The following is a 25873-nucleotide window of genomic DNA, read 5'->3' as shown; positions in this document are numbered from 1 at the left end:
CATGTTTTGAAACCAAGACTTTATGACAAGGAAAAGAATCACTGCATTACCGGAAACTCTCACTTTGCCCAAAGCCAAGGTATCTGAATCCAATATCATTTTTATAGATATTTCCTTTCCTGATAATGAATTTTTCCTTTGCTTCTGCTGATCCATGGGAATTTGTTTGTAAGCCCAGATTGAAAGTGAGAAAGTTCATTGGGATAAGTAAGCTGTCAAAATGGTGACAAGAAGCATTGGAATTAAATGTCATCCACCATGTCAGCAAATAGTGAGAACCGTAGTAGGGAACATTTGCTTTACGTTCAGAAATGATACTGCTTTGATCGATGGACTGAGATAGAGAGAATTTTAGGCATCAAAATTCTTCTTAACAGGGGCTGGCCCAGTGGTGTAGTGGTTAAGTTCAGCATGCTCTGCTTCAGCAGCCCAGGGTTCATGCGTTAGGATCCCAGGCACGAACCAACACCACTCATCAAAGCCATACTCTGGCGGCAACCCACATGCAAAATAGAGGAAGATTGGCAAGATGTTAGCTCAAGGCCAATCTTCCTCACCAAAAAAAAAAAAAAAATTCCTCTTATCAAGAGTACTACAGTTGTTTGAAAGTCTTGCCTGCTTGTGGTAGTCACTGAGACATCTTAATTACTGAGAGAGAGAGAGAGAGAGAGAGAGAGAGAGAACAAGACTGTTACACATGAATAGATTAAAATTTGGAGCTGGAGGGTGGGGAGATCATCTATTTAGGATGGAGAAGAGATGATCACACAGGGATGCAAAGGAGAGGGAGGAAGAGAGGGAGGAGATGAGGGAGACCCTTGCACTCTCACTAATGACCCCTCTTGGCAAGCTCTTCAACCTTGAAAAGGTTATATTCAAATTAACAAAATGCTTGAGATGACTGAGTTCCTTGTAGGAAGTGGTGAAGGAACCAATCTTTGCATTTGGGGGGACTTGGGCCGGATCAGAGATGGTATAGTTGGACATCATAGTCTGACCACAGAAGTGCAACTCTGGGACTAAGCTGAAATCACAGGGAGAATTTAGGACTGCCCAAGCCATGACATTGGCTGGGGTCTGTGCCCCTTTCTCTCTGGCCTTCTAGGTGCCAGGGGGCCACAGCTGGCATATCTGAGATGGGTTGAGCATCAGAAAAGGGAACTGAGGAGGTGGTAGGAGTTCCTCCAAAATGCTTTTAAAATTTCCTTTTGAGTCATTTAAGCGTTGCTCCTTCCTGGAACAGGTAATTGGTTTCAACAGTTTTAGGAATTTCCTCTGGCTTGACTTATGGCTCTGTGAAAGGAACCTGAAGTTGTGCAGTTGTTGGTTACTTGAAAATTTTCCTTGAAAAATTTTCAGGAAATAGGCAGAAGGCTTTAGCTGACTTGGGGTTCTGTTTCCAGCATTTCATCCAGCAGCTGCCTAATTCTATTTTATCTTCTGCGTAATTGTTAAATATTCATTTTCTGCCTGTATCTGAAATTCATGAGTCATATTCTGTTTTTTTTAATGTGTTTTTTTTTTTTTTTTGTCAGGAAGATCAGCCCTGAGCTAACATCCATGCCAATCCTCCTCTTTTTGCTGAGGAAGACCGGCCCTGAGCTAACGTCTATTGCCAATCCCCCTCCTTTTTTCCCCTTTTTCTCCCCAAAGCCCCAGTAGATAGTTGTATGTCATAGCTGCACATCCTTCTAGTTGCTGTATGTGGGACGCCGCCTCAGCATGGCCGGACAAGCAGTGCGTCGGTGCGCGCCCGGGATCCGAACCTGGGCCGCCAGTAGCGGAGCGCGCGCACTTAACCTCTAAGCCACGGGGCCGGCCCCAGTCATATTCTTTCCTTCTGCATTTTCTATGATTGATCCTTGTTTTCAGTCTCAAGAATCTTTCCTTTTCTTTCTTGTTTTTAATTTCCCAAGAGCCTTCTTAGAACTCAATTTTTATCCACTCCTGCAATCCCAACAATGTATGTTGGTCCTCTGAGACCATTGCTATTAGACTCAATGGTATTCTCTATCTGTTGGGATTGTTTTCACTTGATTTGATTCTGGAATCCTAAAAAAAGCACTTGGAAATAGAATAGAATAGAAATTTGGAGATTTCCTGATGCTACTTCATTGCTGGTTCTCGCCTGACAGAGGGCAGAGAAAGTCCCAAGTGCTCTGTCTCTAGGACCTGCCCCTTCCTCCACCCCCCTCAAATGACTGGAGAGAGCAGGCTTTTCTAGAACTCCCTCTGTCTGTGCCCTCTCTCAATCCTGGGTTGCAGACTACTGCAGAGTTTGAGTTGGAATATATAGAAGGGAAAAAAAGAAAAAAAACCTAGGAATTTAGAAACTCACGTCCAGGTCATGCCTTAAGACCTGGGCTCCTTACCCAGTCCTCTGCTCTTTATCCACTATGCTAGGCAAATGATGCCTCCCGCCCCCCAAAAAAGATGTCCATGTGCAAATCCCTGGAACCCGTGAATATGTTACTTTACATGGCAAAAGGGACTTTGTAAACCTGATTAAGTTGACGATTTTGCATTGGGGAGATTATCCTAGATTATCTGCATGGGTCCAGCGTAATCATAAGGGCCCTTATAAGAGGGAGGCAGGAGAGTCAGTGTCAGAGAAGATGTGATGACAGAAGCAGAAGTCACAGTGATGTGAGGAAGGGACCATGAGCCAAGGAATGCAGGCAGCCTCTAGAAGCTGGAAAGGGAAGGAAAGAGATTCTCCTCTAGAGCCTCCAGAAGGAACACAGACCCTGCAGACCCATTTTAGGCTTCTGACCTCTACAAAGATAATATAAGATATTATATTAAATATACATATCTATAATAAGATTTATACTATATACAATAAAAATTATTTATATTATACATAATATATAAAGATAATATATTTGTGCTGTTTTAAACCACTAAATTTGTGATAATATTTTTCAGCAGCAAAAGAAAACTAATACATCTACCTTTCAGAATCTTCTGGTAGTTCCTTTATGGATTTTGTCTAGGGTTTTTTGTTATAATCTGAGGCAGAGATGGCGTAGAATGTACTTACTCCATCTTGAGTGGAACCAGAGTCCTTATTTTTAATTTTCAAATTTTTATGACTTTGGACATTAAGAGCTAACTTGTTTCCTGTGGACCTCACCTATTAATGTGAAACTTTCCATGCTTTCTGACTCAGCATGATGTCTTGTCTCTTTCATGCTTCAAACCTGGAAACAATCATTTCTTTGAGGAAAATGTTTAAATTAGTGAAAAAATGTTTACATTTAAATGTGTTATTGGAGAGGAAGTCAAGATGGCAGTGTAGGCAGACTCTGAACTCACCTCCTCCCGCGGACACAGCCAATTTACAACTACTCGTGGAAAAATTACCCCTGAGACAGAAATGAGAACTGGATGAGAGGAACTCCTGCAACAACGGACAATCCTAACTGAGGTAGAAGAGGCAGAAACTCCCTTCTTGAGAGGAAAAACGCCGCCTTCACAAGCCGCAGCGCCACATGGCTGCCCGGGAGCAGCGCACAGGTCCGCAGCCCTCCCTGGAGGCACAGGGCCCTGAGCTGGGGAGTGCCCCCGCTGGGGGCATTTTGTGGACCCAGCACAATCGAGGCGAGTGGCAGAATATCTGACTTTGCCTGCTACTAAAACATTGGGGAATATCCCCAGAAAAGCTGGTTCACAAAGAAATTAAAACCGGCTCTTAAAGGGCCCAAGCGCAAACTCACCCGTTTCAGAAAGCAACCTAAAATCACCAGAAAGAAAGGTGCACAGTGCTGTGGTGAAAACAGACTCACCTAATAGGCCCTGAGTGCATCTCGGTGAGAGGTGAGACCTCTCCAGGGACTGGGACATTGGCGGCGGCCATTGTTGTGGCCTGGTGTGGGTGTGCTGACACAGACGCCATTGGAGTTCTCCCTGGGGCCTGCTAGCCCAGGGTCTGCCCCACCCGCTAGAGCACCGATTTAATCCAGCTCAGCCAGGGCAGGCAGCCCACCCTAGAGACTGGCCCCACCCAACAACAAGCCCTCAGGCAACTTGTGGGCCTGCATAGATTGGTGACTGGATTCTCTGCAGCCTGGCAGCTGAGCCCAATTCAGTGGAGCAGGGCATGCACAAGGAGCAGGTGGAGAGTGTGGGGCAATGGTGGAGTGTGTGGGGCTCCTGCCGTGGAGAGACTGGGTCTGCTTCAGGAGGTCGGGGCACGCACACGGGGCAGGACTGTGTTGACTGTGTGTGTGGACCTGTGGGCGGCAGGGCTTGTCAGCTGCAGAAGACTTGTGCTTCTCAAAGACCCACATAGGGGGTTTGCCCCACATTCCAAAGCCTGAAACAATTGGGTGCTCCCATGCCTGAGGCCAGCCCCACCCAGCTGCAATCCTCAGAGAGCTGACAAGAGACCTAAAGGCTGGAGGCTTATAGCAATTGTAAGGCCTTGAGCCTAACAACCTGCCACGCTGGGGGCCTACTCATTTAAAAGAAATACTGCAACACAAATGTGGTATTAGAACTTGCAGCCAACTGTGCTGGGGCTCCCCACACCTGATAAAGAGACTGAAGGGCCCACAACAACTACAAGCAGCTGAGCATTACAATAGCTGGCCAGGAGCATAACTCAGCCTCCCTGGGCGCCTACAGGAAGAGCAAACAGGCCACAACAGAAGGACACACGTAGCCCACATAGGAGTCACCCCTAGAACATTGAGAACTGAGGGAAGCACACTGCAGGCCTCCTAAGCCATCACTTACATAAGGTCACCTATCCAAGAGCAGGAGACGTAGCTGACCTACCTAATACATAGACACAAGCACAGGGAAAGAGGCAAAATGAGGAGGCAAAGGAATACATTCCACGTAAGGGAACAGGACAAAACCCCAGAAAAGGAACTAAGTGAAACAGAAATGAGCAACCTACCCAACAGAGAGTTCAAACAAAGAGTGTTAAGGATGCTCACTGATCTGGGGAGAAGAATAGATGAATTCAGTGAGAATGTCAAAAAAGAAATGGAAGATATAAAAAAGAAGCAATCAGAAATGAAGAATACAATACTGGAAATGAAAAATTCACTAGAGGGACTCAAAAACAGAGTAGAGGATACAGAAGAACGGATCTGCGAGCTGGAGGAAAGACTAGAAGAAATTACACAAGCTGAACAGATAAAAGAGAAAAGAATTAAAAAGAGTGAGGACAGTCTAAGGGACCTCTGGGACAACATCAAGCACACTAACATCCATGTTATAGGTGTCCCGGAAGGAGAAGAGTGAGACAAAGGGGCAGAGAATCTATTTCAAGAAATAATAGATGAAAACTTCCCTAACCTAAGGAAGGAAACAGACATCCAGGTACAGGAAGCACAGAGAGCCCCAAACAAGACAAAGCCAAAGAGGCCCACACCAAGACATATCATAATAAAAATGTCCAGAATTAAAGATAAAGAGAGAATCCTAAAAGCCGCAAGAGAATGTCAAGTTACATACAAAGGAAACCTCATAAGGCTATCAGCTGACTTCTCAGCAGAAACCTTACAGGCTAGAAGAGAATGGCATGATATATTTAAAGTGCTAAAAGGAAAAAACTTACAGCCAAGAATACTCTACCCAGCAAGGTTGTCATTCAGAATGGAAGGAGAGATCAAAAATTTCCCAGACAAGCAAAAATTAAAGGAGTTTGTCACCAAGAAACCAGTGCTACAAGAAATGTTAAAGGGACTGATTTAAGGGGAAAAGAGAAGACCACAAATAGGAAAAATTATCTGTTTCCATGATAAGAGCGTAATGGATACAAATGCACAAAAAAGAGGTTAGATATGATATCAAAAACATAAAAGGAGGGAGGAGGGGAGTTAAAGAGTAGAGCTTTCAGACAGAGGTCAAACTAAAGAGACCATCAATTCTGTATAGAAGAAGAAAGAAACAGAGAAGGACTACTAAAACACTGAGAAAAAAAAGTTAAAAAATGGCAGTAAGTACATAATTATCAATAGCTACTTTAAACGTCAATGGACTAAATGCTCCAATTAAAAGGCATAGGGTGGCTGATTGGATAAAAAAACAAGACCCATATATATGCTGCATACAAGAGACATACTTCAGACCTAAAGACACTCACAAACTGAAAGTGAAGGGATGGAAAAAGATACTCCATGCAAATGGCAGTGAAAAGAAAGCTGGGGTAGCAGTACTCATATCAGACAAAATAGACTTTAAAACAAAAACTGTAAAAAGAGACAAAGAATGGCATTACATAATGCCCTTATGTTGGATGTTGGAACAATCGAACAAGAGGGTATAACACTTGTAAATATCTACGCACCCAATGTGGGGGCACCTAAATATATAAAGCAATTATTAACAGACATAAAAACAGAAACAGACAGTAACACAATAATAGTAGGGGACTTTAACACTCCACTTACACCAATGGATAGATCATCCAAACAGAAGATCAATAAGGAAACATTGGCCTTAAATGATACACTAGAAGAGATGGACCTAGTAGATATATACAGAGCATTCCATCCAAAAACCGAAGAATACACGTTCTTTTCAAATGCACATGGAACATTCTCCAGGATTGATCACATATTAGACCACAAAACAAGTCTCCATAAATTTAAGAAGATTGAAATAATACCAAGCATCTTTTCTGACCACAACGGTATGAAACTAGAAATCAACTACAGGAAGAAAATCAGAAAAGCCACAAATACATGGAGAGTAAACAAAATGCTACTGAACAACGACTGGGTCAATGAAGAAATCAAAGAAGAAATCAAAAAATACCTGGAGACAAATGAAAATGAAAATATGACATGCCAGAATTTATGGGATACAGCAAAAGTGGTTCTAAGAGGGAAGTTTATAGCAATACAGGCCTATCTCAACAAACAAGAAAAATCTCAAATAAACAATCTAACAATGCACCTAAAGGAACTGGAAAAAGAAGAACAAACAAAGCCTAAAATCAGTAGAAGAAGGGAAATAATAAAAATCAGAGCAGAAATAAATGAAATAGAGACCAAAAAAACAATAGAAAAAATTAATAAAACAAAGAGCTGATTCTTTGAAAAGATAAACAAAATTGACAAACCTTTAGCTAGACTCACCAAGAAAAAAAGAGAGAAGGCACAAATAAGTAAAATCAGAAAATAAAGAGGAGAAATTACAACAGACACCTCAGAAATACAAAAGATTATAAGAGAATACTATGAAAAGCAATATGCCAACCAATTCGACAATCTGGAAGAAATAGATAAATTCTTAGAATCATACAACCTTCCAAAACTGGATCAAGAAGAAGTAGAGAATTTGAATAGACCAATCACCAGTAAGGAGATAGAAACAGTAATCAAAAACCTCCCCAAAAATAAAAGTCCAAGACCAGACGGCTTCCCTGGTGAATTCTACCAAACATTCAAAGAAGACTTAATACCTATCCTTCTCAAACTCTTCCAAAAAATTGAGGAGGGGGGGAGGCTCCCTAACTCATTCTATGAAGCCGACATTACCCTGATACCAAAACCAGACAAGGACAACACAAAAAAAGAAAGTTATAGGCCAATATCACTGATGAACATCGATGCAAAAATCCTCAACAAAATACTAGCAAATTGCATACAACAATACATTAAAAAGATTATACGCCATGATCAAGTGGGATTTATTCCAGGTATGCAGGGATGGTTTAACATTCGCAAATCAATCAACGTGATACACCACATTAATAAAATGAAGAATAAAAATCACATGATCATCTCAATAGATGCAGAGAAAGCATTTGACAAGATACAGCATCCATTTATGATAAAAACTCTGAATAAAATGGGGATAGAAGGAAAGTACCTCAACATAATAAAGGCCATATATGAGAAACCCACAGCTAATATCATCCTCAATGGTGAAAAACTGAAAGCTATCCAAGAACAGGAACCAGACAAGGATGCCCACTGTCACCACTCCTATTTAACATAGTACTGGAAGTCCTAGCCAGAGCAATCAGGCAAGAAAAAGAAATAAAAGGGATCCAAATTGGAAAGGAAGAAGTGAAACTGTCACTATTTGCAGATGACATGATTTTATATATAGAAAACCCTAAAGAATCCACCAGAAAACTTTTAGAAGTAATAAACGAATATGGTAAAGTTGCAGGATACAAAATCAACATACAAAAATTAGTTGCATTTCTATACACTAACAATGAAGTTGCAGAAAGAGAAATTAAGAATACAATCCCATTTACAACTGCAACAAAAAGAAAAAAATACCTAGGAATAAACTTAACCAAAGAGGTGAAAGATCTGTACACTGAAAACTATAAAACATTGCTGAAAGAAATTGAAGAAGACACAAAGAAATGGAAAGATATTCTGTGCTCTTGGATTGGAAGAATTAACATAGTTAAGATGTCCATACTTCCTAAAGCAATCTATAGATTCAATGCAATCCCTATCAAAGTTCCAACAACATTTTTCACAGAAATAGAACAAAGAATCCTAAAATTTATACGGAACAACAAAAGACCCTGAATAGGTAAAGGAATCCTGAGAAAAAAGAACAAAGCTGGAGGTATCACACTCCCTGATTTCAAAATATACTACAAAGCTATAGTAACCAAAACAGCATGGTACTGGCACAAAAACAGACACACAGATCAATGGAATAGAATCGAAAGCCCATAAGTAAACCCACACATCTGTGGACAACTAATCTTTGACAAAGGAGCCAAGCACATACAATGGAGAAAAGAAAGTCTCTTCAACAAATGGTGTTGGGAAAACTGGATAGCCACATGCAAAAGAATGAAAGTAGACTCTTACCTTACACCATACACAAAAATTAACTCCAACTGGATTAAAGACTTGAATGTAAGACCTGAAACTGTGAAACTTCTAGAAGAAATCATAGGCAGTATGCTCTTCGACATCGGTCTTAGCAACATCTTTTCAAACACCATGTCTGACCCGGCAAGAGAAACAATAGAGAAAATAAACAAATGGGCCTACATCAAACTAAAAAGCTTCTGCACAGCAAAGGAAACCATCAACAAAACGAAAAGACAACCCAACAATTGGGAGAAGATATTTGCAAACCATACATCTGATAAGGGGTTAATCTCCAAAATATATAAAGAACTCATGCATCTCAACAACAAAAAACTACCAACCCAATTAAAAAGTGGGCAGAAGACCTGAACCAACATTTCTCCAAAGAAGATATACAGATGGCCAACAGACACATGAAAAGATGTTCAACATCATTAACTATCAGGGAAATGCAAATCAAAACTACAATGTGATATCACCTCACGCCCGTCAGAATGCCTATAATTGACAAGACAGGAAACAACATATGTTGGAGAGGATGTGGAGAGAAGGGAACTCGCATACACTGCTGGCGGGAGTGCAAACTGGTGCAGCCACTATGGAAGACAGTACTGAGATTCCTCAAAAAATCAAGGATGGAACTACCGTATGATCCAGCTATTCCACTGCTGGGTATTTATCCAAAGAACTTGAAAACACCAATGTATAAAGATACATGCACCCCTGTGTTCATTGCAGCGTTATTCACAATAGCCAAGACTTGGAAGCAACCTAAGTGCCCATCAAGGGACGAATGGATAAAGAAGATGTGGTATATATACACAATGGAATACTACTCAGCCATAAGAAATGATGAAATCCAGCCATTTGTGACAACATGGATGGACATTGAGGGTATTATGCAAAGTGAAATAAGTCAGAGGGAGAAGGTCAAATACCGTATGATTTCCTTCATTAAGTAGTAGATAATAACAACAATAAACAAACACATAGAGACAGAGATTGGATTGGTGGTTACCAGAGGGGAAGCGGGGAGGGAGGAGGGCGAAAGGGATAATTCGGCATGTGTGTGTGTTGATGGGTTGTAATTAGTATTTGGGTGGTGAACATGATGTAATCTATGCAGAAATAGACGTATAATGATGTACACCTGAAATTTTTCCAATGTTATAAACCAATGTTACTGCAATAAACAAAAAATTAAAAAAATAAAAAATAAAAATATTAAAATACTTCTACTCTTAAAAAAAAGAAAAACAACAACAAAAAATACTTAAAACTGATTCACATCCCCCATTACTATCTGCATAGACCCCTAAGGGCCTGGGAAGCAGTAAATATGTAACATCGAAAGGGAATCTGGCTCTAGGTCCAACTACCAATTGACAGGAAATACACAGGACAGAGGATCATGTCAAACGGCACCACAGAGATGCATTCAACAAATTGCAGACTGGAAAATTCTGTAGAATAAACAACGAGACTTCATTAAATAAATTTCAAGGAGAAAAGATTAAAACAGACTTAAAAGACTATAAAAGTCTTATCAACCAGTTGCCATGCCTAGACTTTCTCTGGCTCTTGATTCAAATAAATTTTTAAATTTAAAATAAAAATCTATCGACACTTCGGAGACAACAGGCAGTCTGAATATTGACTAAATATTTGATATTCAGGGATTATGTTGTTAATTATTTTTAGGTGTGATGATGTATTTACTTTTTTTGGAGTCCTTATTTTTTTAGATGTGTATTGAAATATTCATAAATGAAATCAATAATCTAACGATTGTTCCCAATTTGCCGAGGGAGAAGGTGGGGGAAATGAGTAAAACAAGACCGTCGTGAGCTGATGACCGCGGAAGCTGGTGACGGCCCATGGGGTGCATTATCCTATTCCAGCCACTTCTGTGTATGTCTACAATCGTTCCTAACAAAAGGTAAAAAGAAACGTAATGTGGCATCGTACAGCCAATAAAGACTTCAATACTATAAATAAATAAATAAATAAATAAATAAATAAATAAATAAATAAATAAATAATGTTATTAAATTTTTAGAAAGTCATCATTGAAGCCCATCACTGTTCTGGTCCTCTTCTCCTTATAATCACAGGGCAACATGGGGCTCCACCATCCACTTCGCTGATCCACCTGCCTGGAGATACCTCCCTCCCTCTGCTTAGGTACCAGCTAAGGGGGTTCTGGGGTTCTCCCTCAACAGCCACCCTTACCCTAGGCACATCCATACTGTGTGAGGCTCAGTGAAAGCTCACTTGGGCAGAAGTATCCAGAGTGGGAGGCAGGGACAAAGCCCCATCCCAGGTCCTCAGCATCCCTCTGACCCAGCACAATGTCTGGCCCACAGAAAGGGCTAAATGAATGGGTATTCAATCAAAGATAACGGTTCACAACCATCTGTTCAAAAATACACAAATGTTCCAGAGCAGAGACTGTGGATGAATGCACGTAAGTAAGCAAAAAGGCTTGAATGAGCCAACCTCAGGCAAGCAATCATGGTGAACACACAGCTCTCACAACACGTCTCACTGGCTTCAAACCCTGCCCAATGGGGTGTTATCAAGCCTCCGTAGTGCGAGAAGTAAGGAAAGGTGGGGACTGGTTTAGCATTGGCAGGCAGCCCTTTTTACATCCTATGGGGTGGGGTGCAGAATTTATCTTGGGGAAAGACTCCTCTTGTTTGGGAAAACATTCTGAGGGGTTTTTTGGTTGTGCAAATGAAAGACCCAGAGCTGAGTCTGGTGAGAGCCGCAGAGAAAATGGGGAACTAAATTGCTCCTTCGAAGTCTGTCTCATTAAAGAAAGGCATGTGTCCATGAAAAACAATTTTTCTTTGGTGTGAAAGAATTTTTTGTGAGCCTAGAAACATGAGTTCTTAGGGGGCTGCAACTAGGGATGGGAGGAGATGGGAAAAGATGCTATGTTCCAAGAGGGCAGAAGCATGAATGCAGTTCAGAGTGACAGCCAGGACATATATACACTCCCTGAGAATATTCAGAAATATTCTGGAGATATCTGGACCTCCACGGATGGAAAAGTGATAAATTCCCCAGTCCCAGCATGCCCTCCATATAAAAGTGGAGAAAGAAAATGACGATGGAGGAGTAATGGCAGCATCTAACCTGGCGCCGTCGAAGAGAAATACAATGTGAGCTCCATGTATATTTTTACATTTCCTGTTAGTCTCATTAAAAAAGTAAAAAGAAACAAGTAAAATCAATTTTAGTACTATATTTTATTTAGCCCGATATATCCAAAGTATTATTATTTCAATGTTTGATGAACATAAAATATTATGAATGAGACATTTTATATTTTTTCGTATTAAATCTTTGCAAACCAGTGTATTTTTTACATTTAAAGCACGTCTCAACCCAGGCTAGCCCCTGTTTCAAGGGCTCAATAGCCATGTGTGGTTAATGGGCACCATAGTGGACAGGGCAGGTCTAACACTTCATACTCTATGATTACTAAAATAATTCCAAAGCCCTTTTAAAAAAACAAACAGAACTTGCTGTAAGAGCCTGCTTATCTCAATGACTACGTTTTCTTTTTCCGTAAGAAACAAAACCAAAAATCCATTATAGCACACCCAGTCTATTTAGATGACTGTCTTTACAAAAGACTCATGTATTGCCATGGGTGACTTCTGAGTGGGCGGACAGAATTAAGCCCATAGAGAGATGCAAAATAGATTGATGTAATCCATGATGAATTGAAAAATAAAAATATTACAGCCACGTTAGTATAAATGTTACTTAGGTGATAAACCTCTGCAGGAGCTAGCTTCAAAATGCAACTCCTACTTAATTCATTTTCAGGAGTCTTCTGAGAAAATGCCATGTTGTAAGAAAGGAGGCATTAATTTATTGGAATGAAAGGAAAAGGCACTTTTTTCATTGGTTAGAATGGCTATATCTGACTCACCAACCCCTTTGTTTCTGCTTTTTATATAACCCAAGCATCCCAGCCACATCAACCTGGAGTTTGAATAGGTCAAAGGAATAGCAACAAAGCTCATATACCTTGCATAATTCAGGACCCATGTAATTCAGGTGAATATTCTAATAGGAACATTATTTCTGTTTAATAGCTAATGTGGCTGTGCCATGTCACTATAGGATAAACTCACTATGAAATTCACTTGGCCATGCAGCTTTGGAATTATGAGATTCTTAAATTTAAAAAATTTTGGATGAATTATTTCACATTTCACACATAAAGTGAGACTTAATTAATCTTCTCACACTGCAATATTACAAATCTGCTTAATACAAATTGGCAGAAAATGAGCACACACTTAAATTCCCAGGCTCAGTCTTCACCTGCAGCAGTCTAATAGAGCTCTGATCTCTCTAATTCCTTCCTGATGGTCCTGGGAGACTCAAGGAGGTATCTCATGAAGGCTCCAGGAACTAGCTTCCTTGGCTGCCCTGTGGCACCCATGTTTATCTCCTCTCCTGCTCCAGACCTCTATGGGAAAGTCTTTTCACCCTGTTAATGCCCAGGATGGCAACTGGTTCACTCACTGTTGGTGGTTTCCAAAGATGAGGCCAGAAGTGATGTTTATCTTGAAGCTACCCAAGTGCAGTGCTGAGGGCACTGATGTCTGCCTGGAGGGCGCAGTCTCCTCTTGCTGTAAGAGCCATGGGCAGTGAGTCCTGTTGCCCATGAATGGAACTGCCACAGTTGACACCTGGTGGTTCAGCTCTTATGGGTTTTGCTTGCCTCTTTGCTTCAGGCCCGTTTCTGGGATTGCATCATCAATCCAGATGATCTGAAGACCTACCTTCTTCTTTGACCTTTTCCACTGTCCTAGTGCCCAAATTGTTCTTTATGATTCTCTTCTCTTAGAATGAGTTTCTTTAAAAGGCACATTTCCATAAATGCTCAAGGATCCCCTATTCCACCTCCCACGTCCCTAAATATGTCTGATTTCTGTGGTGAACAAAATTTAGATTCAAGCTGAGTTCCCTGCGATACTTAAGAATATTCTAAATTACACTTTTTCCTTTTTTCATCCGCCTTAGTATAGTAAGTTACCCAGTTAGTAGCATCCATTTCAATTTTAATTTAATAAGCAGCTCCCATAAGAAAGTCTGTCACACAATAGGTATTCAGTGAATATGTGTCGAGTGATTGAGAGCTTTTATTTGCAAGGAAATCTTCATTTTGAGAACAAGACTGAGTCTTTTTTTCTGGCACTCTAATCAAGGTCAGATTTCAATCTTTGTTCAGAGCATCTGTTCCTTTTGGCATTGGTATCAAATGTCTGAATAGGGACAGGGCACAAGCTAACACAGCAGAATAGTTACGAGTTAGACAAACCTGATTGGGCAAGTTAGTTAATCTTTCTGATCCCCTTTCCTCACTGTGTAAAGGGAATAACATGTAAGCATAGGATTGTGTGAAGATTAAATGAGGCAACAAGTCTTTAGCATTATACCTGTCACATAATATTTGCTGAACAGATAGTAGCTATTAGAAAATACTATTGACATTTTTAGAGAAGGGAAAAGAATCCCAAGTGTTTGAACATCATTTGAGTTTGTCACTGTTGTCTTTGCTATAGAGCTTGGAAACCATGAAACTTCAAATCTTATGCAAAGGCAGTAAAAACGTTCCCTGAATTCCACAGGCTTTATATATATATTTTTGGACAGGAATAATATTGCAGTAAAATAGTTTGTAACTCAGTGTATAAGAGGGTTTTTTTGGTGATCAATATTTCTGCTTATGTTATGATTACCTATCTGTGTTTCTGGGTTCAGAGGCTATTTAGCTTTCTTGATCCCTATCCCATGTATATGAATACAATGCCAAGAACTTAACAAATGTTTGGGCAATGATTGCAAAAAGGAACTCCATTTCTGAAATACTGTTTTGCCTACTAATTATTAATGAAGGACAAATCAAAGTCACTACGAAGTCATTGTGTAGGAGAAACAATAGTTTGGGAGTTGTACTATATAAAAACTGTTCAGCAGTAAACTTTGTGTGTTTCTTTTTTTTATGCTGGGAAAGATTCACTCTGAGCTAATATCTGTTGCCAATCTTCCTCTTTTTTTTTCTCCCCAAAGCCCCAGGACATAGTTGTGTATTTTAGTTGTGAGTCCTTCTAGTTCTTCTATGTGAGCCACTGCTACAGGATGGCTACTGACAGACAAGTGGCATGATTCCATGCCCGGGAACAGAACCCGGGCCACCGAAGTGGAGCGTGCTGAACTTTAACTGCTAGGCCATCAGGGCTGGCTCAGTTTGTGTTATTTTTTAAAGGTAGTCATGCTAGTATTTGAATGTCAAAAAGCTACATTTTTTTTTTTTAGGATATTATATGTTAAGTTAAAATAACCAGAAGAACTGAAGTTATAGCTATACCAGATTAATGTGATGGTTCAATAAATTTTCCAGATTGTTAGTCTCTCATACAAGTGACTAAATGTACAACCGAGTACTTACTCTTGACTCTCTCTCAGATGCAAAGCTCTTTGGAAGAAAGAAGAGAAATATTGGAGAAATATTGTTTGGACCAAACCCAATGTAAGCAAATTTTGTTTTATTCTTCACACAAATATTATAGTTGAAACCCAATTATGACTTATGATCATAAAAACCTACTTATGACACTATGGCTAACTAGATGATCAAGCAACCCTCCCAGTTCAAAACAACCAGAAATGCTGGATAATATGTAGCTAACATCAGTTTATTTTTTTATTTTTTATTTATTTTTTAATTTTTTGTTTATTGCAGTAACATTGGTTTATAACATTGTAAAAACATCAGTTTAAATATGTAGTCACGTTCACAAGAAAGTAGAGGAAATCCTTGCAGGGCAAAAATAAATAGAAAGTAGCCCATCCCTCAACCTCAAGACTGACAAACAGAAATTGAAAGTTTGGATGGTCTCTGGAAGGTGTGTGTGTGGGCAGTTGCCAGTCCCAGTAACCATGGAAATTGGGTAATTGGTTTTAAAAGCCATGTAGGAACAGGAAAGAATGACTTGGGTCTATTCAAGGTAGAGAGATGGGATTGAGACTATCATAAACCTGGAATTCTAGAAAAGCCCAATAAAAGTTTTATCATAAAATAATCTGTCATTACCAACTGTCACAGGGAGATAATAAGGAAATTTGTCTATCTTGTTTTTGTCCCTTGCAGGGAAACAGATTCTCTTATAACTATGGGCATGCTTTCCTGTAATTTGGATCTTAAATTGACATTACCTGTATGGGAAGAGAATTCCCAACTCAAGAAATAGACAAGAAATGTGATCCAGGCTGATAATATCTTGGAATTCCTGACAAAAACTCTCCGGAGGACCATACCTTCAACCCAAGCAACATGTAATTCTCACAGATAAAATCCCGCTGAACATGAACTCATAATTCAAAATAAAAAAATTAGTAGAAATCCATTAAGAGCAAAATTTAGCAGATAAAACAAACAGCAAAACTAGAACTCCAGAATTATTGGACAAACATTATAAAATAAGTGTCTTTAAAATGACCTAAGACATAAAGAAATAATTGAAAACACAAGAAAAGAATAGTACCTATATATGATAACTAGGTAGATTAAAATAAAAGAATTTCTAGAATTGAAATATATAGTTGTTGAAATTAAAATCTTAAGGGATAACTTTAACAACATATTAGACACTGCTCAAGAGAGAATCAGTAAACTAGAATAGAGATCTAAATAAATTCCCCAGAAAGTAATACAGACAGTTAGAGATGGAAAAAGTTTAAAAGAGATGGAAAACTAAATGAGGATTTCTAAAATATATACCTAGGAGAAGTTCCAGAAGTAGAAATGGATAAGAGAGAGAGAATGTGCAGGATGAGTATTCAAAGAGATAATGGCCAAAAATTTTCCAGAATTGAATCTGGGTAAAATAACTAAAAAAAATAAATGCACACAATAACACATAGTAGCCAAATGGCAAAGCAAATAAAAGCTTAAAAGGAACTAGAGAAGAAAAAACAGATTACCTATGAAAGAAAGACAGACTGATAACAGTTGTCTCAACTGCAACAAAAGAAGCCAGAATACAGTGGAATCCTTGTCATGCTGAGATAACACTACGATCTATCCAGAATGTTATACTCAACTAAACTATCATTGAAGAATGAAGGTCAAAGAAAGACCTTTTCAGAGAAACAAAAATTAAATCTACTGTTCACACACTCTCACTGAAAGAGCTGCAAAGTATATAATTCAGTAGGAAGTAAATTGAATCCAGAATGGAATAAGATGCAAGAAGGAATGATGATTTAAAAATTTATAAACATATGGGCAAATCTAAAATATCGATATTGTGAAATAACTATAAAATATTCAGGTCATGGATATTAAAACAAGGGAAAACTAAAATATTGATCCAAAGTGATGTAAAAGAAGAATGGAGATGATCAGAAAAGAATCCATCTATGGTCCTTGTATTGCTCTAGAATAGAGAGATTTAATTTTATTTTAACGTTGTTAAGCAAGATATGAATGTTAAAATTTTAAGGAAAAATCACTAAAGGAATAGACTCTAGAGCTTCCAAACCAGTAGTAATAAAGAAAAAAAACTTTAATCAATACAAAAGACAAAGTAAACAATTTAAAAAGAAGAAAGTGTGGAAGTAGCATATAATAGAAAGCACAAAATAACAGGCTAGAAATAAATTCAAATAATGGTGTTTCTGCATAATATAACATATATTCTTGACATATCTTGCATCCTATGAAACCAGACACTAAAAGTTAAGTAGCTTATGGGAAAAATATGATGGGGAAAGATTATAATACTTAGTCATAGTCTAGGACAGCCAATAATATCCAACCAGAGAGAGAACTATGGAGAGAAGCAAAGGATTTCATAAACGTATAATTGCTTAAATCCATGTGGCACACTATCTTTAATAAAACTAGCTTGATCTTAATTAAATATCTGATGGTTTATTGTTTATGTCATTCCACTTTCTTTTGTTAATATATTTAATGAAACGGACTTTTTCTTCACAGCATTGCGGTCAATGGGGGATGGGAGGAGAAAAATAACAGAACTCAGAGGACCAAATTGCTCATGCATCTTTTTTCCCCATTGTGAATGTATATATGTGTTTCAGCTTTATTGCAGTATGATTGACAACTAAAACAGTAATACACATCTTTTTTTCTTTTAGATGGAGGCACATGCCCAAGTTCATCTTATGTGAAATGCAAGCTTAGAGAAGAACTTTAGGGAGATTGGAAGCAGTTTCATTCTTCTATGAAATCAACCATTTCAGAAAGTTCGTGTGGACTTTTCATGTTGTGATGAGGGAGTGAGGATGTGTGTTTGCTTGAGGAAAATAGACAGAATGGTGTTATACTCAATGAAAAGGAAACATCTTTGAGAAAATAAAATAGTGAGTATGGTTTCAATCAGAGGTGGTGTTCAAAATAGTTAATAACCTTTTTGGTATCTTGCAGAGGTTGTAGTTCCCACAGGTGGCCATGCAAGGGCAACTCCAAGGGAGTATGAGCCTATAATGATAGGTCACAGCCTCAGGGACCAGATAGGCACTGGGCATTTGTTCACTGGGTGCCGACATTGTCACCTGGAGTGGCATCTTCCCAGCTGAGGACTGAACCTTCTCTGGCCTGGAGGACACATAAAGATGGGCGCTGGTGCATGGGAGTTGTGGTGGGCTTGCTGGAATACCAGTGGGCACCAAGTACCCAGGTAGCAACCACTTGAGGCTCTCCAGACCTGGGTTGGTCAGGTCAGTGTGGGAGGGAGGATTCAAGGGGCTTTGGGTGGCAGCTGTTTACCAATTGGCATGAGAGCCTTTCTGAACTTAACAACCTGGTTTTGAGATCTTCCTAGTAAAATTAGTTGTTTGGTGGGATTCCTGATTTTCGTAGGGAGATATCTATTAGAACAATGAGCAAAGAAATTGATAAATAGGAGGGCAACAAGATTGTAGGTCGGGGATAATACATTGAGTTAATCACAGAAGTAGAGCCCCCCAAATTTCCTGCAGATGGCAACTTCCCCCAGTGCTTCTCATAGTCCTTCTGTCCTAGAATTAAAGTTGGTTTCTTTGGTTCTTTTCATTTCTTTTGTTTGTTGACAGTTCCATATACTTCGTCACTCCCAAATTACTTTGCTCCTATACAAGATTAAAATTCTCTCCCAGAAAGCAAAAGCCCACTAACCGAGATAAATTGTAGTTGCAAGCATAAGTGTATCTCATTTAGTGTTAGCTTTCAAGGGAGGTGTTCATGAAAAATTGTCTACAAAATTAATTTGTGTAAAGAGATAAATTTCTTTCATCTGATTGTGTGTTCAGAGATAACACTTTGGAAAATAAGGTCATGATTCTGTGAGTGCTCGCTAAAAGATATTTTGCTCCAAACAAAATGTACTACTGCAAGAGAGTTCCTAGTTTCAGACAGGCAATGAAAAGTAGTGCTTCTTCTTGTACACTGTGAAATCGGCTAATTTATATGGTAGAATGGATTTGGATTTGAGCTCTCCAAGTCTTTTTTTCTTTTTTTTTTTTGTGAGGAGATCAGCCCTGAGCTAACATCCGCCAATCCTCCTCCTTTTTTGCTGAGGAAGACGGCCCTGGGCTAACATCGGTGCCTATCTTCCTCCACTTTATATGGGACGCCGCCACAGCATGGCTTACCAAGCAGTACTTCGGTGCGCGCCCGGGATCCGAACCAGCGAACCCCGGGCCGCCGCAGCGGAGCGCGCGCACTTAACTGCTTGCGCCACCGGGCCGGCCCTCTCCAAGTCTTTTTTTGTGTGTAAAATATTTGATGTAGGAAATCACCACATATATGTTCTTCTGTATTGATGGGGGAGATTTGCATGTCTCAAGCATGCCAGCCTTGTCAAATTAGTTTCCTTTTAGCATCTGCAGAGATACCAGGATGGTGGTAGGGAATCATAAAATTCAGTGGATATGCATTTAAATGTCCATTTATTGAACATTATGGGCCCCAAATACTGTGGCTGCAAAATGTTTCACCGTCCACTGCAGTTAGCCAAGCAACCCTTCCCAAATTAAATTGATGTTGATGAATCTAAATAGTAATTTCTAACTCAAAAGCAGGAACAACAGCAATAAAAAATCTCACCAACCTCGAGACACTCTGATAAGGCACCAAAACAAAGTATTCTTCCTCAAAATCAGAGGAATGTCATCTACACGTGCACATGCGTAGAGGGGATTTGCTGTGTTCCTGGGGGTGGGGACAAGGTTTATACTGGAGAGATTTCAAGTCTTCATGAAACTCAGGTGAAGAGTGAATTTTCGGGTATGAACACCAGATTTTAGTAACCTTATTAAAGTCACCAGTAAACAAATAGCCTTTCATTTAAACGAAAGAATGAAGTCTTTGGAGTCACTCTTTGTCTTTAAGAGCTGAGGAAATGATTACATTTCTGCAATGGTGCATTCCTCATCTCTAAGAGTAGCAGTTGACTTTTTCTGAGCATTTCTTGTGTGCCGGGCTCAGGAACAAGCGTTTTACATGTATTGCCTCGTTTACTTCTCATGGCCACCCTATGAGGTAGGCACCACTAGTATCCTCATGTTAGAAATGAGGAAACTGAGGTTCAGTGGTGTTAAATAACTGGTCCAAGGTAAACCTATCAGAGAAGGATGCAATCTCAGGCAGTCTGACTCCCAGCTCACATTCCTAGCTTCTAGGCAACACTGCCTTCAGAGGCTCCTGGACCACACTTTGATAACTACTGACTTAAATAAAATTTGCAGAGATGACTGTGAAGGTTGGAAATGGTGGACCCAAGAGTCTGGAAGATAAGATGATAGGTGGGAGGGTCTGACATGTCACCTGCCAGGATCAAATTCCAGCAGGCTTTGCCAACTTTCCACTTCAGTAATCCATTCCCATGATCTTGATGCCCCCTGGAAACAATCTTCTGCTTAAGGCTTAAGCTCCATTACCCCTCTTCTGAGCACAATCTCTTGGCCTGCCTGTTCTCACGCTCCTTTACTGCTAGAACATCTGCTCTCCCACCTCATTGTCCCAGTCCCTTTGCGCCTCTCTTTTAGCCCCTTCCTGGACTCACTTCCTTCTCTCTCCAACGTAGACTTCACGGTACATCACTTCAACATCCTCCTGCCACTATCCTCAATGCCCTCTCCCCCTTGTCTTTCTATCTTGCCTGCCCTACAAAGCCCAGTCTAGGATAAATGCAACTCTTGCTCTCTCCATCTTCCCACCTGGGTTGTTGAGGGCTCCTGAAAAAAACCATCTAGCTCTGCAGATTTGCACCATGAAGGGACCACTGGAGTACCAGCAGCAAGGCCCCCACCTCACTACAGTGTGGGTTAAAAGGTATAATTTCAGAGCTGAACTGGAAATAAGAAAAGGAAGTCACCAGGTTCCAGAAAGAAAGAAAGAAGGAACTCATAGCATCCAAGCTGATGTTCTGATGGCCAAAGGGCTGTATGTAAACCCCAGATATAGGGGCTAAAGTTTAACACGCACAACCTAGAAAAATATCCAAAGTCCTTGTTGCCATTACAAGGAATGTAGACAACCTTAGGCTAGGACCACAGGAGGACCATGGGAGACAAGGACCGTCCACCCAAGAGAGGTGTCCTTGGGTCTGTGTGAGGTGGGGAGCTGGAATGGGAATCCCAGAGTAAAGCTGCCCCCCAGAAAATGCTGCCCCTATATGTAAGGGTAACCAGAAGCCTCTGCCCATGGGTCTAGGAGAGAAGAAATCTTGTCCCAGCTCTGGTTTGGGGTGAGGAAAAATAAGACTCCTGGAGAAACTAAAATCCCAAACCTGCATCATACAAGGAGTGAAGCTCAAATTTATAGTCTCCACATGGTGTGGGGATCCCTGGCCAAAGCATTACTGTAAGCCCAGGTGTAGCCAATGCCATAAAGCAAGAAAAAGAAATAAGAGGCACAACTTTTATAAACAAAGAGATAAAACTCATTTATGTGCAAAAACAAAAAAAGTAAATGAAACCAAAATCTTTGCCTCATGCCTCAAACCCACTGTCCACCCCATCACTCAGCAGATGACCTCGTCTTGTACCGTGCAGGGGAAAATGAGGATCTGAGGTTTGAGCTCCCACAACTTCCTGACCTCATGACCTCAAACTTACATAAGTCAGCCCCTACATGTGCCTCCTTTCCTGTATTCATGGGGGGCATCCTTTTCCCTTTTCTTTTTACAAACAAACATTTTTCTCTGTGCTTTTGAGTCTCTTCCCTCTCATCCCCACTAGAATAAAAAGATATAGCTTCCTCTGATATTTCTTTGTCTTATGTGTTCAACCTGGCTCCTTCCTTACAAGGAAGGAGCCTTTAAAGATACTTTAAAGGCTCCTTTAAAGATACCCTTTAAAGATACTCAAGTTGCTGATATCTTAAAAAAAAAAACAACAAAACTATAACAAGCCTTGGCAGACTCTCCAAATCACCTCTAGCTATCACATTTTCAAAAGAACAGACTAAACTTGCTGTATCCATTTCCTACTTCTTAAAGACTCGTGAGCCTGTTTCAATCAGATTTCCCTTCCTATTACTGCTCTGAAATGGCTATTATCAAAATGACCAAATGACTTTCTTAACTACTCAATCTAATGGACTCTTTCCAGTCCTCTGGCAGCCACCACTGGCTTGCTCATTCAGCTCAACATCCCTACCTACACCTTGACTATGAACTTCTGGGCCTGTGTATAGGTCTGACTGGTCCTTTGACTCTGTCCTGTATTCTCACTCGGTCTTGCCTCAGCTGCCGGGGTCCTAGACTAGGGTTGTCTACATTCCACATGATGGCAACAAGGGCTTAGGAATCTGGATGTTTTTCTAGGAGAAAGTGTGGAGTCATGGCAGGCAAAGGTCTGAGATGTAACATATGGGTTAGGAGAAGATTATGGTGCTGTCGTTAAGGCAGCTTCTAGGGGCAAAAGGAGTTTTCTCCGGCCCTTGTTATTCACTGATGAATGCATGCACCCCAGGAGGCAAGAAGTAATTGTAACTCATGAGTCACTGGACTTTTCAGTTGCAACTATTGCAGACTAATGATTGATGACTGATTTGGTGTTAGGACATTTTATAACCTGGGGGAAAGGGGAGGGGTGAGCAGGGGGAGGAAGTGGGCACAAATGATTAAGATTGGATTTCCTGCCAGCTGGGAGGAACTAGGGCTCAGAGTCCAATTTAGGTTGACTTAAAGACAATAAAGAAATGTGTCCTTTCTTGCACTGTTAAGTTTGTCAGCTGAGATCCACACCTGTTTCCTACTAAAAATGTCCAATAAATGATAGCTTTTAGTGTGGGGAATATCCATAATTATCTAGCTCCCTGAATCTGGCACAGTGTGCCGTGGGACTTTCAGCTGTTGAAACAGAAATGGTCGGATGCACCAGATTTCCAGGATAGATGCGACCACTTCTGACTGCAGAGCAAGCAGAGAAATAAAGATCCTTGTGCCAAGAAGACGAACTTGTAGGGTTATTTGACTTGAAGAAGGGCACTCGAGGGACCTGTGATTTGCAATGGGCAGAGGCTGAGAAAGAAAGCCATTTGGTTATTAGAAGCACTGAAATAAATTTATTCTAAGCAACATTTCTGCCCAAATACATTAACGAATTGCAAGAACAAAATTTGAAATTTCAGCTCGTTATCATTCTAGTTTTGGCAGTATGATTTTCCCTGAGGCTTTTAATTCTTTCCTTGGAGTACTGTATATTAACTTTGAATCTTTGCTGTGTTTTCAAATATTGGCTTAAAGCATCATAGGTTGTTATTTTATTTAAGTGAATAAATTGGCTGTCTAGATGTATCCTATTTAACATACAAATGCATATTTTCATGTAGATAAAGTTCTATAGGAAGCTGTTCATGATATCAGGTGTCACAGGAAAGTCATGCATATTTATTTACTCTTCGAGTTCTGGCTTCTTGATTACGTTATTGTTAAATCACTTATTTATACCATTACCTTGTTAATAGTGGGAGTAAATGTCCCAAAGCATTCCTTTTCTTACTTTCTTCATTCCCTGTATCACATACAAACAAATTTTGCTTGTATGTGATACGGGGAAAATCCTGTTGATGCATATACAGGAAAGATTTTTCTAGCTCTAAATCCCAGTGACAGAGAATCCTTCTTTATACTTTCATTCTACCCACCTGAGTCTTTTCCTAATCCCCTCCACAGGACCCCCTGAACCTTTATTATATTGTAAACAGCCTTCTTTTATTTTCAGGCAATGAAAGAACCAAAAGCCTGGAAGGTACTTTAGATCCTTGCCACTCAAAGTGTGGATCGTTTTGCCTCATCTCTGTTAATAACCTTGAATCTCCATCTCTAGTCCGAATCAACTGTGCCCTAAAGTGTGCCAGGTATGATTTTGCAATAGCTTTTTGGATATCTCTGTTTGCATGTCAGCTAGTACATGAGAGTCAACATGCTTAAAACCCAAATACACACAGACATGGTAGCACACAATTAACTCACCATTACCCCCTTCATGTACTTCCTTTTCTATATTCCATTTTTCATTAATGACATTACCATCTTCTTGGTCATCTCAACTGGACATAGAAAGAGCATTATAAGATTTCTTTCTATCTCAGTACTACCCCCAATTTAATCAGCCCATACATCCTGCCAATTGAATTTCTATCAGGCCTTGGGCATAGATCCCTTCTCCTCTACTCATTATTACTGTTCTGATTTACATATTCATTGTCTCTTGCCTTGCCTAGTGCCAACTCTAACTTATCTCTTTGCCTTCTCCAGCCTCTCTTCCCTCTAAGCCATTTGTATTATTTATTGCTGCATAACAAATTACCTCAAAATGAAACAGCTTAAAATGACAAACTCAGTTTCTATAGATCAGAAGTCCAGGAGCAGCTTGGTTGAATGGTTCTGGATCAGCAGCTCTCATGAGGTTGCAATCAAAGTGTTATCCAGGGCTGCAGTTCTCTGAGGCTTGGGTGAAGAAAGCTCTGCTTCCAAGCTCACTCACAGGATTTTTAGCGGGCCTCAGTTTCTTACCACATGGGCCCCTCCACCAGGCTGCCTTAGCACACGGAAGCTGGCTTCTCCCACAGAGATGGAGCTAAGAGAGTGAGAGAGAGAGAGAGTAAGCACCCTCTGCAGTTGGAGGTTGCAGCCTTTCTATAACCTAACCTTGAAAGTGACATCCATTACTTCTGCCACATTTCATTCATCAGAAGAGAGTCACTAAATACAGTCCACAGTCAAGGGGAGGGAATTAAGTTCCATCTCTTGAGAGGAGTATTGAAGAATTTGTGGATGTATCTTTAAAGTCACCACAATTTGTCCCTCTGGCCACAAATTATTTATCTTCCTCGCACATGCAAAATCCATATCAAAGAATTTGTGGACATATCTTTAAAACTACCATACCATCTTACACTTCACAGAAACTGGAATCTTGAGACATATCTTTGTTCTAAATATTTTTACTGACTCCACTTTACATATACAGGAGGTCTCAAACTCCCCAGGTCCTCCACCATCTGGCCCTAATTACATATTCCCCACCACTTGCTTATGAATCCTGCATGCAGTGAAACCAAATGATTCACTGTTTCCTAATCTCATCCTAAGTCTACCATTCTCTGTACCTTCATGGATGCTGTTTCTCAGACTGGAAGGTACTCTCTCATCTCTTTCTTTTTAAATTTTCCGCAAAATTTTAGACTTACCTCCTTCATTAAGTGTGGCAGCTCCCTGAAAATATAATGTATCCTCTCTATTTGATTGCAAATTCCTAGAGGACGGGAACCATACCTTGTTCATCTCTATATCCCTCAAATTAGGAAGGAGATTTCATTGTATCTAACAGATGTTCAACAAATATTGAGTTAAATTATATGAAGATAGCACTTCTCCATTTTAGGTGCAACAAACACTTTGAGTTGTTTGTGTCCATGTGGTACGCCAACACCATGATAGCATTTTATTTGTTGCATACAATCTGTCTTTCAAAGACGCAATGCCAGAATTGCTGTGTGGGGTACCCTGACAGAA

The 25873-nt window shown here is 40.0% G+C and overlaps 1 long non-coding RNA gene across 2 annotated transcripts in view; it reads left to right on the top strand.

Annotated features, from left to right (window-relative positions):
* The window catches only part of LOC131400770 (uncharacterized), a 32086-nt gene extending 7838 nt beyond the window's left edge, over positions 1-24248 (top strand). The window contains exons 3-6 of one of the 2 annotated variants that reach the window (XR_009217448.1): positions 15309-15372; positions 15994-16178; positions 18006-18230; positions 24078-24248. This is a non-coding gene — a long non-coding RNA (uncharacterized LOC131400770). Of the gene's footprint in view, positions 1-15308; positions 15373-15993; positions 17762-18005; positions 18231-24077 lie in introns of those variants that run through there. The other variant, XR_009217447.1, reaches the window with a different exon arrangement.
* The last annotated feature ends 1625 nt before the right edge of the window (positions 24249-25873 follow it).

Source organism: Diceros bicornis, chromosome X, assembly GCF_020826845.1.
Source record: "Diceros bicornis minor isolate mBicDic1 chromosome X, mDicBic1.mat.cur, whole genome shotgun sequence".
Taxonomy (NCBI): domain Eukaryota; kingdom Metazoa; phylum Chordata; class Mammalia; order Perissodactyla; family Rhinocerotidae; genus Diceros; species Diceros bicornis.
Note: the sequence above shows the minus strand (reverse complement) of the source record. Positions and strands in the feature narration are given on the sequence as shown.